The sequence below is a fragment of the Quercus suber genome, unplaced genomic scaffold, assembly GCF_002906115.3.
Source record: "Quercus suber isolate HL8 unplaced genomic scaffold, Cork oak 2.0 scaffold_357, whole genome shotgun sequence".
Lineage (NCBI taxonomy): Eukaryota > Viridiplantae > Streptophyta > Magnoliopsida > Fagales > Fagaceae > Quercus > Quercus suber.
In genome coordinates, this window is record NW_027069809.1 from 433,565 (window position 1) to 448,082 (window position 14,518).

Here is a 14,518-nt window from a genome sequence, read left to right on the forward strand (position 1 = left end):
TCAATATATTCTTTTTATCAGTCTAAATAAAATTCATAATCCATTGCATGTTTGAGTTTTGTGGGCATATCATTGGCAGAAGAACCTTATTTCCAGCACATAATGATAGCACCTTGTTTACATACATCGTGTTTTATCCTTAAATGGACTTGTCTAATCTCGACAACAGCTTTGGAAATCACACATCAAAAGGCCAATGATATTGGTTGGACCATGCCTTGGTGCTGCTGTTGCAACTGACTTTGTAGTTAACCATCCAGAAGCCATGAGTATATTAAATAATCGAACTTTATGATTATGCACCATCAATCCACCCTCTAACGTTCTATAAAACATCATTGTTTCGAATTCACCCTTTTCAGGTTAAAAAGCTGGTTTTAATAGATGCAAGTGTGCATGCAGAAGTCACAGGAAATCTAGCAACTTTGCCCAGAATTGCAGCATATGCCGGGGTGAGTCTTACCATAAAACTGTAAGTCCAGACTACTAAAACTTTCAAATTATTTATGCTATCAAAATTTATTTAAGGCCATCATTTTAAATTATTTATGCTATCAAAATTTATTTAAGGCGATCATGTCATAAAATTCATGCCTTTTCTTTGCTCATTGCCTAAGCCTTAACTTATGTTAATATTGTTTGATTTAGAGGTTTCTTTCAGTTAGTGATGCCTTCAATCAATTTATTTATTTTTATTGGTAAGTACCCATGCACTGCTCAAATGTCATCTCTCCTCCTTATAGGAATAAGGTGGAGGTGAGATCATGGCTTCTTCTTCTTCAAATGAATTATATTATTCCTTTAAATAAACCACATTAACAACTTTCCCTCATTTTGCCACTGTCCATCTCAACACGCTCTGTGTGAGTGCTTAGCCAGCCATGATCGTTTTGTTAGTCATTGATTATGATGCTTGTGATTAGCTGTTAATATGGACTCACTTCTTCTTTATAAAAAAAAGCTTGTATAATTGATTCTCAAATGTCAATACATAAGTAATGCTTCAGGCTTTTCTATGAGAGGCTTCAGAAACAAGACAAAGAATTCTCAAATAATTTTGATCAGATATAAGTTTCGCATCATGCTATTCTTATTTATTGACCTGAAGGAAAATTAAAAAAAAAAATTGAAACTTATTAGTTTCTGATAGTGGATAATATATGTAGTGAGTTGTTACCTTCAATTCAGGGATATTTACAGGTTTTCCAACCAAATGTACAACTGTTGCCTCTTGCCTCTTGGACTTGCCTGCAAAAATTTGAGAGGAGGAGCAAGATTTATAATTGCCTTAGCACCTTGCATTTTGCATTTTTTATTCATGGTTCACCTCGTACAATCTGTAATTCTAACATTTTAATTACATGTGAAAGTGGCTCAAAATTAACCATTATACATCAAAGATCAACAAATGCGGATGGTATGTACTGGTTTTGGTATGCTGTCCTTTTATTCATCACCTAACATTATAAAAACTGTTGATTGTGTTTTCTTCTTTAACAGCACCTATTATGACTAAGTACTTTGCAATAATGGATTCTAGTACGTTGCTGATAGCCTGATACAAACGCAAAGTAGATAATAACCATAATTGTCTTGAAAAAGAAGAATTTAGATGTTAAAATTTAAAAGCAAAGCAAAACAAGCCTTCTTTAGTTATGCATAACCTTTTTTTTTTTTGGGATCAGGTTTATTTATTGAAGAGCATCCCGCTGCGCTTATATGTAAATGTTTTGCCTTCACTGGCATCACATTTGGTACCAGCTTAGATTGGACTAATGTGAGTGTATACTCAGAAAAAAGTTATACTTTTTACGTCATTGGTCTACGGTATCATAATATCTTATTAAATATGGGGATCTTGGATCTAATAATATATTTTTTTTCCTGTTATCTTATCTAGGTGGGCCGCTTGCATTGTCTATATCCTTGGTGGGAAGATGCAACTGTGGATTTTATGATTAGTGGGGGTTATAATGTTAGTGCACAGATACAACAGGTATATTATGAATTGCGTTGCCATTTAAATCAACAAATGTTATTGTGTTGTTTTGTCCTGTATATACAAAAGAGGACCCTTGTTATAAAACAAATGGAGTGGGAACAACACTTATGGCATGTTTGGATGTTTAAAAAATGAGGGAGAGTAGAGTAGAGGGAGAGTAATGCAATTACCTTGTTTGGAAGTTTTTTAAAGAATGAAGGGGAGGAGTTTGGAGGAGTTTGGAGGGGTTTGGACTCCCTCTAGCCTCCCAATTTTAATTCCCCCAAATTGGAGAGATTTAGAGGGGGAGTAGATTACATAAACTATTGACCAAGTAAATTACCTAATTTACCCTTATTATATTAACAAAATTACACAAGGGGAATGGCTAATTACTCCCTTCCCCCTTACTAATTTTAAAAACATCCAAATAAGGTGGAGGTGAATCATTTTCCTCTACTCTCCTCCCCACTACTCCCCTTCCCTCTACTCCCCTCTACTCTCCTCCCTCTCTAAACTTCCAAACAAGCCATTAGAGAAGGGGAAACTTAAGTTTGCATATGACAGATATCTATGGACCATGGTGCATGTGAAGGAGAACGTTTGATGGTTCATGGAAAAGGACATTGTGTTCAAGAGCTCATAGATCCTTCATTCATTTTCAGGCATTTCATTTCTCTTATTGCATGATCTTTTAAACTTTCTGGTGCCTCAAAAGATGGTCAATAAAGCCCAGCAGCAACTTCTGAATGATCTCCAACATGGGAAATTAATTGGCAGGTGCAACTGCCTTGGTTTTTTATCTTGCTCGTTAATTTGTGCTGCTCTTCCCAATCTCTTTTCTGGATCCTTAAGATCTTTGAGAATTTTTTTATTTTAAATAACAATAATAATCATTTTTATTAGAGGAAATTTCCAACCCCCTCCCCCCTCTCTTTTGCTGGTGTAAGAACATGTGGCAGGTGTCCATGCATAAGTTTGGTAGATCTAAGCATGAAATTTACTATTTTGAGCTCTAAGTTGTTAAATAGAATTATCCATAACAAGATTATTAATAGTTGTACTATTTGTGCATGAGAGAGAGAGAGGATTCTGATGGGAGTGTGCGTTAAATTTTGTGTGGGAATGAATCTGCCTTAGGTTCCAGAAGAAGGTTTATTGGCATTTATTAAGCTATGTTTGTGTTTTTACCTCTTCACCCGCACCCCTCTGCCCCCTTTTAATGACAATTTCATATCTCAATCGAACGCCACAAAATTTTACTGTGTCTGAAAATGCTGTTTTCAATTTTATTTGCCAGGTAAAGCAGAAGACACTTACATATGGGGTGAGGATGTCCAGATCATTAGTAACAGGCTTGCAGTGGTTAGTGTATTTTATGGATATAAAGCATAGAATGCAACTGATAAGTAATGGAAAACATGCTCAGGATTCAGTTGGAATAACAGATTTGCTTAATTCTTTGATGCATTATGCAGAGACTGCACTGTGAACTGCCAAATGCAACTATACGTCAAATACCAGATTGTGGTCATCTTCCTGATGTCAAAAGGCCCAACTCAGTTGCCAAATTGATTGTGGATTTTGTTCAAGAAAATTGCTATAAGGAGATTGAATGTGTTTCCCAATATTGAAGTCCACTTTCCACTAGTTCAAGGGAATTTTTGTAAATGTAAAAAACTATCACAATTTGCATTCCATTTTTGCTTGAAGGTGACGAGCCATCTTTTATATTATTTGTTAGGCAAGAAACTTATTCGTAATCGACATAGATGCTGCCAGTCATTTCATTTGTATGCATTAAAACTGAATTAAACATATAACTTATTAACTACGTCCTGCGTAGAAAACTATTATTATCAATTTCACATCCATGTGATGCTTCAATTACCCATTCCAGAGTTTCTTTGATTTTTGGGACTAGTCTTAATTTCCTATATTTGCATCCTATTGTTTTCTTACCAAAATGGAATCTGCATCCTATTGTAAAAGTGAGATAGAGATAATGTCCTAATTTTTAGGATTTTTTTTTTTTTTTTTGAGATAATTACAAAGAAAAAGTTTTGTCGTTTAAATCCTTGTCAGATGGAGTAAGAGAAAACAGCAGAACTCCACATTTTCTTGAGAAAACCATGTACCCATTTCACTTTAGCAGGAAAGGTAAAAGAGAAAAAGGCAAACATGATGTGAACCTATCCCCAAAAAACCACGAGTCGTGAGGACCCTCTAAACCTTTAAATCTGAGGTTTGGGAAAATAAAGAAAGACTCAAAAAATGCAGGAGCTTATTTGAATGGCCATAAGGGCTAAGAATGGCACCAGATACACTAGAACAGCCATGATTGATTGAAGATTGTGTTTGAAATTTATGAGAAAGTAACTATCACTTATGACGGTTTAGATTGGAACCATGATTGGTAAGTGGGTTTGTGATAGAGAGAGAGAGTTGATTTTGAGGGCAGTGGAGATTTGCTAGACTATAGTAGGTGTGAAGTGCCTGTATCTGGTATGCTTTAGGAGGCCTTTTATGTTTTTTTACATCATGTATTAAACTATTTATTTAATACTTTGTAGTTTCTATTATAAGATTATAGATATATTTTTGTTAAGAATGAGGGAGAGTGTTATGGTGAACTGAGCAAGCTGGAGCTTTTTTCAGGTATTACTGGAATACCAAGCTCCCAATGTTTTGCAACAATACTCAAATCATGGTACATCTAACTAGAATGGTAACTCTGGCAAGAGAACAACAAAATAGCAAAAGGAGGATGAAAATTTATGTCTTCCAAAGGACAAAATTAAAGGGAAGATGCAATTTCACATGTTCCCGCTTAACACCATCTCAACTGATGTGTTAGGGGCAGTATAAATTTAAGCATAGCATGATCTAGGTTGACCATTACCCCCAACACCGCCACCCCTAGCCTGCCCGGCAGAATTGAAAAATTATCTTAAGGTGTAGACAGATAATAATTCTTATAGCCAAATGTAATGATGATGATGTTTCTGCAGGCTTCCTGCTAGAGTAGAATACATCAAACCTTATCACGAAAACTCAAGGGCATCAATTTTATTTGAACATGAGTACTTTCAAGAGGGCAACAGTACTAAGGCCAAGTGAAGTATAAACAATTAGAATGACAATTCTAGACCTTTGCATGTGATGAATTTGCAGAACTACTGCCTAGTGCTAACAAACTGATAGGCCAAAATTCTGATACACATATAATGCCAAAAGTAAAATACACCACCACCAATGAGATAATAAGGAAAATGATTTTTTTTTTTTTTTTTGACAAGCTGCGGTATCTAGACCTCTTTGACTATCTGACAATTCCCTCGGGTGTATGCAATTCTCCGTCCCACACGCCAAATTATTACAAGGAGGAATCCCTTGGAGGTGGTTCCAAAATGCTGGCAAAGGGAAAATGAATTCAAGTGCACCAGGTTGTGCGTTTAACTTATGAGAGAGGGAGAGAAAAGCAGGATAAGCTTCTAATTGCTTGTTTACATTATTTTTGTTCTAAAAATTGAAAGTATATTGCATCCACCTGTATTTTTCAAAGATGATACCAACATAGCCACATAAAATTGTAACTAAGAACTCATTTTTCACCTTGTAATTTCGTGAAAGAGGGTACTGTTTGGTCAAAAGGACATTATCTTCTTTTTAACTATGCAACTTGGGCTTAAATCAGTAATCTCTTGAGCGTGACCCATTAGATGTTGATCTTCGTCTGTTTAAAAAAATTATATGCAACTTTTTCTTGCTAAATAAAATTGTTGGGGAGATAATACCTTTGGAGAGACTCCAGTAGAGATTAATAAAACATACAAGGACACCATTTCACCCAAAAGCTTAACCCTATAGATTTGGCCCAAATATTTTGTATTAACCACTCATTCTAGTCATTAGTATCCCATTTGGGACTTCACTACTTAGCTAACCACACCACTCACACGTTAATATTCCAACACATATGCCACTTGATAAATACATTGTATGCAACACATTCAGTGGAATCAAAAACAAAATCTATGTATTGTTCATTATCTCTCAATATTTTACATGTCCTTTAGAGGAATACAACATAACACTTAGTCCAGAACAGTTTTAAAAGCTTCTTACCATTAAAAGATTTTGAATTCAGCAGCAAATCAATGACTGATTTCCTTCATTAAATTTGATTTTTCTGTACACTTTTGTCCTTTCAAATTGATTGTTACGCAGTCATATAAATGAGCCAGGTAATATAGAGATAGAGAGAGAGAGAAGGATGTGACAAAGACACTGAAAGATGTGAATGAAACAATAGAACTAAAGGAAGGAGACATATCTTGGCTTACCTTGGCATATTTCTTTGAAGTACAATCAGGAGGTTTTCATTTTCTTCCACGGTGATGGATTGAAATCAGCATCCTCATTTACAAAGGGCAGGGCCATTGAAGACAAACGCATCTGTCATGGTTCCCTGGCATTCATTCAGGGTTGCCTAGGATGGTGTTGGTTGGATAACATTGGTGCTACATTTCTGGTCCATCAATAAGCATATCTACACTATCATAATTTTGGTCTTCCCTTGTAATCTCAAATGATCACACATAAGAGTTATACTCTTTGTTAAGACGATAGGCTAAGCTAGTTCATGCTCGTACATACTTTGAAAACCAAATAATGAACTGGCCGAAGGCCGAATCATCCGCACCAAGTGGCAGATTACGGTATTTCCTCGTTGATCTCACATAAGAGTTACACTCTTTGTTAAGACAATAGGCTAGCTGGTTTATGCTAGTTTTAGTGTTTGAAACCATAGCTTCCTCTCGTGCCTCCCAGAAGACTTTCATCACCACTACTACATACGCAATGAATTCATCTGTGGTGACTCCTTTTACTAGTAACTCACTTGGGGGATCAATTATACGTTCAATGAATTCCATAACAGATTGAGCTTGGATCATTTCAACTCTAAAACCCCATTGACCACCATACCACAGTCCTTTGGCAAAGGGACAGCTTTGAAATAGATGTAAAACAGAATCTTGTGCTATTTCACAAAGAGGGCAATAAGCATCTCGGGTTTTGGAGCTTTTGACCAGCTTCTGCTTATTAAAGGGGAGGACCCCTGCAGCCACTCTACATAAAAACTTTTTTAATCGTTCACCAAAAGACACTTCTACTAGTCTTTCCCCAATGCTTCTGCAGGCCATGGAATTATGAGAACACATACATGGTACATGGACTCCACACCTTTCAATTGTAACTTCTAATAGTTTAGGATCATAATTTGAAATTTTACATTGAAGCTTATTATCATTACGTAACAATTTAATATTTCCTAGAAAGAATGACCAATGATGATGATGGATCTAAAAGAAATTGCCGACACGTGAGCCATGTTTTACAACCATCGACGAAAGCGTATATAGAACAAGTAAAATTCTCAATCTTTTTGGCTCATTAACCTTGAGTTCCACTTTCAAAGTAACACAGAGAGCAAATACTGAAGAATTGAATTCATTATAAATAGAGAATGATATGGAACTTCCAACACTTTGATGGTTGAACCACTTTGGAATTGTAGTTCCTGGAAGTACAAGTTCATATGAATATCTAGCATCTTTTGGAAATTTAGATGCAAGGTCCATTTCAAATTCAGATGCAAAATCCATTTCAAATTCAGATGTAGAACCTATTTTAAGATGTATCATATTCCATTTCAGATAAAGAGTCCTGATTTGATGGTCCCATTACACATGCTATATTTTGGGGAAGCCCTACCATGTCTCCAAACTGCTTGCAATTAGAGGAAAAAGAAATTGCAGATTAGCAAAACTAGTTAAATATTTGGGAAAGTTAACCAAAATTGTTTCTTTTAATATAACTTTAAGAGAGAGACCTGACTTAATAATCTTCTTCTTGATTGTGAATCCAAAGAATAGCAGTTTCTTGCGTCTACATATTTGATACTTGGTGGAAGCCTTGGAATTTCTTGAAGCTTCCAGCAGCCTTGAATGTTGAGGTCCCAAATTAAGGAAATCTGCTTACAATTTCAGGGAGGGTAGTTGTATTGCTGTTACTGAAATATAATTTTTCTAATTCGGGGAGGCAACCAGGAGTGTCCAAAGCCTTTGGAAAATTTTCGCAATTAAACATATAAAGATGCAAAAGATTTTGTAACTTAGAAAAGCTACTTGGAAGATCTGCGTGGTTTTCAGAACTTATGCTTAATTATAAAAGGCCAGTGAGATCTCCTCATCATCTATAGACATTGCTGCTGCAGTTACCACACTCTTTTCAACTTCAGAACCCTCCGAATTTGAAACGTCAATGTCCTTCTCTGTCTCCGAGAAATCCTACTCCGACTCCGCTTCTTCTTCGACCTTACTCGATGGCTAGCATCGGAATTGCTGTAACTACTCTTTCTCCTACTACTACTCCCTTTTCTTCTACTGCTTCTTTTGCTACTCTTTTGGCGACTCCGATTCCTACTACTTGCCTTCGATTTCTTTCTTTGTTTTCTCTCTTCTTCCTCTTCTTCATCCGATTCACTCTCGCTGTCGCTCTCATCAGATTTGTATTTTCTACTCTTGGAAATCGAACTCTTCATCTTCCTCTTCCTCTTTGACCGCGAATCATCGGTTTCCGATTCCGATTCAGACTCGGAATTAGACTGACTTTCCGATTTTCCTTTCCGACTACTCACCTTAGCCTTCTCTTTCGAGCTTGAATCGCTCTTTACGCCGCCGATGAACCCGTCTTCTCCACCGTACTTGTCAGAGATCTCGTCGGCTTTCTCGTTCTCCCTCTCGCTCTCGTTATCGTTCCTAGGCGGACTCGGCTTGCAATTCCAAATACAACGAGTGAGCGCTCTTCTCATCTTCTGCCTCTTGAGCCTCCGGTACTCCTCAGGGTTCAGCCCCTTCAACTCCTCATCGGACTCGGACTTGGACCGGTTTCCGCTACGGGAATCGCGTCCAAATCGCTTGGGCAAAGAGTGCTGGGCTTTGCTGGACCTAGGGTATGGGCCGGAGCTGCTGCGTTGTTGATTGTGGTTGTGGTGGCGGCGGTCGTGGGCGTCGAAATTAGGGCTCCGACGGTGGTGGCGTTTGTTGTAGTCGAAGGAGTTGTCGGAATCTGGCGTGTAACGGCCATTATCGCGGTCAGAACGGTGTCGTTTATCAGGGAGTTCGTTATTATTAACACTTTCACAGCCATAGAGAAGAAGCTGTTTAAGAGATTTCACCGGAAAGCTTCTTGTAGTAATTTTAAGATTTTTGCAACTGCGGAGGTTCCATAATTCAAGCTTTTCAAGAAGTCCAACAGACTGATGAACCTCAACTAAATTTTCACATCCCTACATATCCAATTCCTTTACGTTTGGGGCGATCACTGATAAGTCAGGTAATGTCGTAATGTTTTTACAGTCTCGGAAACTCATATATTTCAAACTTTTGAATCGGTACCTCTGTAGAAGAAGAAGAAGAAGAAAAAAATTGAAATCTATTAAGCTTCAACAAACAGTAAAATACAGCTTAACAAAACAATAATAATTTATATATGCAAATGATCGTACCTCGAAATGCTCATCCAATTGAATGTGACTTCCTTGCATTCTGAGTGCAACAAGTTTTTGAAGGAAAAAATTGGATGGAAAGGAAGTCAAAGAAAATCCATACCACTCAAACAACCTTAACTCATGGGAAAGAAATTCAAGGTCTTCACGAATTCCACTATGAATTTTCAGATATATGAGATTTTTCATCTTTTCAAAATCTAATTGCATGTTTTCTTCCTCTGGCAGGTCCACCGCTATACCTCGAATTGCATTCAATCCCTAATTGGACAAATCATTCAGTAAAAAACATTATGCAAAAGAAACAGCCAAAAATATAATAGGTTTTTAAATCGAGTTATCGGTTTGTGTTTTTTTTTTTTTTTTTTAAATATTTATGTAAGCTGACATATATATTTTTATTTAACTATATAAAAAAAGTCAATGGCTCATAAATAGCACTTTTTTAGTTTATTCAATTAGCGAGGTGCCTTTTTTATTTTTCTTTTTCTTTTTTCTTTCAAATATGCGAGTTGGTTTGAGCTTTGTTTTTATTTTTTTTTTAAGATCTTTATATGTTTACTTTGTACTTACAATGCAAGTTTACATTGTAAATACACAAAAGTGGTTAATATTATACACATTAGCACAAAAAATGGTAAATATTGTACAAATTTTGTAAATGTGTATAAAATTTGCTAATTTTTTTGTATCTACAATATAAATTTACATTGTAATTAAGTACAATGTATACATAGAGATATTGTAAAAATGTTGTGATGCATGTATCAATTCCTTATGAGTCAAAATACAATAAAATAAAATAATAAAATATCATACTAAGATCTAGCACAACTAAAAATGTTGTGACATATTGTTGTTATTACAATATATTCACAACTATTGAGATGTAAGTTATAGGTTAAAATAAAATAATAAAATATTGGACTGAGATCCATCACGGTCCTATACAAATGAGATTAACTTTTGATGACATAATTATCAAAATTCTTAAAATTAATGTCTCTTTTGATTAATATAAATCTTTATGTATGTTAAAAATCAAATGATTTATATCTTTATTTTATGATACAAATAAAATTTAGAATTGATCCTAATCACTACTTTTTTTTTTTATGGCTAGCACGTACCTTGCACGTGCCGCCCTAACTAGTTTTAAATAGAAGCCACACTAATATAGTGATATTTTCTTAAACATTAAAAATACAAAATAAAAGAAAAAGAAAGAAAATTCACTATGTCAGCTAGGTGAAAAAAGGGTAAAATTAAACCAAAAGAACTTACCTTATTTACAATAAGTGCATGAGGATCATCCTTGTAACACAATAGCCTGCTTCGTTCTAATTTTTGTCCCATTTGCTGAATCAAGCCATGCATCCACAGTTTGCCATCTCTACCAACGACTACGAGACACTTATCAATAAGTCTTTTAATATCATAATGTGGTTCATAGCAATAGATATTGGTTAGTATATCTACAACAAAATCCTTCCCCTCCCCTATAAGGAAACATGCAATATCAAGAAAAATATCTTGTTGAGGTTGTTCCAATCCATCATAGCTTATTTTGAGTATTTCTTGTATATCTCTATTAGGAAATCTTTTATATTTTTCTAATGCACTTTTCCATTCATCATTAGTTTTTCCATACAAATCTACTCCAATGATTTTTAGAGCTAATGGAAGACCTTTGGCATAATGTATAAATTGGTTGACAAGTTCCAAAGAATCTTCATCAAATCTATTTCTTCCAAAGGCATGTTGACAAAAGAGTTCACGAGATTCGTGTACATTTAATTCCTCAACCTTGTAGTACCTTACACAACAATATTTTTGAAGAGTATCTAGCAAGTGTTTGTCTCTTGTTGTTATAATAATTCTACTTCCAGGAGCAAACCGATCATAATTTTCAAAGAAAAATTCTATCTTTTCTAGTTTTTCCACATCATCAAGAACTACAAGAATCCTTTTATGATATAGCCTCTCAATTGTCATATTGTTTTCCCTAGATGTACTCCCAACCATCAAATTTTGATACCCTAAGATCTCATTACAAAGTGTCTCTTGCAGTTGGATTACAACATCATTTCTTTTTGATTTTTCTCTGACATTCTCTATACAGCTGCTTCCATCAAAATGATGACGAATTGTGTCAAATATAGCTTTCGCAATTGTTGTCTTACCCACTCCAGGAAGGCCATAGATCCCTATGATACAGAAAAAATCTGACTGAAGATCTAAACATCGATATATGATGTCACTTACGCGAGAATCTATTCCAACTAGATATTTTGTAGCAGAAATTTTCGTGCAATCTAATTTAACACTTAAGATATCTTCGGAGATATCTTGGATAATTTTGAATTCAGAGGGGCCGCAGCTGCCAATCACATAGCATTAAATATACGTAACGAGTCAGAGAAGAAAAAAGAAATACATTATACGTGAACAAGAACTAAATTCTTCACAGGTATGTGATCAAAATAGAAATATCTTTATTATATATTCTTCCGTTTCTAACTTTGTATCATTGACCTTTGTAGCATTACCGGTATATGATCAAAATAGAATACTTTCATAATTTGGCAATAAAAAAAATAAAAATAAACAAATATATATATAAAGAACTATGAATAAACAATTAATGCTAATTGTTTTTGGGTCTTGTTAGCAGATGCCCTTTGGATATTTGTTAATAGACCATTTTAGGTAAGAGTGGCTCCACATTGGGTCCAAGGTGGTCACAGGACCACCCTGACCTGGAAAATAATAATTTTTATATATAATTTTTTTTTTAATTATGATTTTTTTATCCTTTAAAAAAATTTGTAACAACCCTAAATTCATTTAGGGCCAACATAATTAAAGTTTGAACAAAATTTTGCAACAAACTTGGTTGTAGACTAAGACTACAACCCCACTCAATATATTTTTTACTGGATGTAATTTTTGACAAATCCACCTTTGAATTACATTTTTTTTTAATATCCTCCCAATTTGCAAAATTTCAAGAAAATCAGAGATCAATAACGATGTCATAATCAAATGTTTAAATTTTGAGTTTTTGTAGCCTAAAATTATACATAACAAATAAATTTACGGATCGAATAGTAAATAATATCCAATTAGTATGAAATTTGATATATATTTTTTTAAGAATATAAAGAATATAAAATTCAATGGTTAGATTTTTAAAATATGTAACCATGTTAATTATTTTAGTGACAATTGCAACCTTAGACTACAACTAAATTTGTAACCAATTTTTTTCAATAAATTTAGTCATCTTAACAATATATTAGGTCTTTACAAACAAAAAGAAAATGGCAAGAAAAATTTTATTTAACTAAAATTTTGAAAGAGATGTAACTTGAAATATTGATAATGAAATTATTATGCAACGACTTCAAAATAAGAAAATTCGTAGAAGGAAATTGTAAGATTTTATGTATTTGCATTTTTTTTTTTTTTTTGGAAAATATATGTAGTTCTCTTTTTGTTAGATTTTGTATAATTTAAGTTTTTTAATGACAACCCTAAAAAAATTCTTGCAACCATCACTAATTTTAAGGAAAGTTTTTATTCTACTTTTATGGGAAATATAAAAAATTGTAAAAAAAAATTATTTATTTTTTCTTTTCCATAAAAAGTTTCTAAGAATATTTTCTAATTTTTCTCATTATTCTTAATACTAACTTTGGTGGTGATACCAAACAATTAAAAATCATGAAAGTCAAAAGAGTAGTCATTAATACATACTCGCCCTTGTAGTGATGACCTGTAAAGTTGCTTGCCTTAGTTAGAGCCTTCCTCCATTTTTGCACCTTCTTCATATTATCTTCAAATTTTTTTTCATGTTCTTCTAAATGTTCTCCAAACTTTCCTTTTTGATGGCGGACTTCCGTTGGATCTACCTTATAAAAAATTGGTATCACCTTAACTATTTGGCCATTCTTCTTACACTTAATAATCTTGACAAGTTCATCTAAACACCAGGTAGAAGATGCATAATTTTCAGAAAATACAATTATCGAAATCATTGAACTTCCAATGGCTTTGATAAGTTCAGCAGAAATTTCTTCTCCCCTAGGATTCCCATCATCCATGAAGGTCTTAACCGTCCTCATTTCCAAAATGCCTTTCAAAGTGCTTGTGAATCCCATACGGGTATCTTTACCTCTAAAACTCAAGAATACATCATATTTGTATGCGTTGTTCAGAATAACCATTTTGACAGTTTAGAAGATCTAAAAAGAAGAGGAAAAAAAAAAAAAAGATGTGTTAAACCAGACAAAGCAAAGTGAATGAAAAATTAAAAATAGGAGATGTGTATCACTGCGCACCCTTGGCACGATAGTCACTCTACAAGTATAAGTGTTTATGAGGTGTAGAGGCAAAGATCAAGATTCAAGTCTTTAGGAATGAGCTTCACACACAAATGCACTTAAATTAGGTTAGAGTAGAATTTTTATTTTGTATAAAAATAAAATATAATAATAAGAGATGTGTTATTTCATATGACTCCCTATACAACAACAATAACAAACAAATCATCAGCAGGGTGGCCCAACATAATTTAGGGCCTAAGGCAAAAAATTCATGTGGGTCTTTTATATGTAAATATTAATTAAATAAATTTATTTAATACTAATCATTAATTAAATCAATCAAGGTTAATTTGATAAATTAAATGCATAATTTAATGAATGAATAGTACCAATTTAACTAATGTTAATTTTATATAGAGAATTTAAATATCATAGCTTCTTCCAAAAAACAAAAAAATTGAATATCATAGAAGAACCATAAATTTTAATAATAATAAAAAAAAAAAACTAAAAATATATATTAGATATATAACAACGCATAGTTTTTTTTTTTTTTTTTTTTTTTTTTGATAAATATAACCGGCATAATTAAGTGAAGTAGTAGGATATTATTATTATTTGCTGCAACGATATTAT

General features: G+C 33.9%; 1 pseudogene; it reads left to right on the forward strand.

The window, feature by feature from the left end:
• The first annotated feature begins 196 nt into the window (after positions 1-196).
• LOC112023207 (alpha/beta hydrolase domain-containing protein VTE7-like) lies at positions 197-3,755 on the forward strand (annotated as a pseudogene).
• The last annotated feature ends 10,763 nt before the right edge of the window (positions 3,756-14,518 follow it).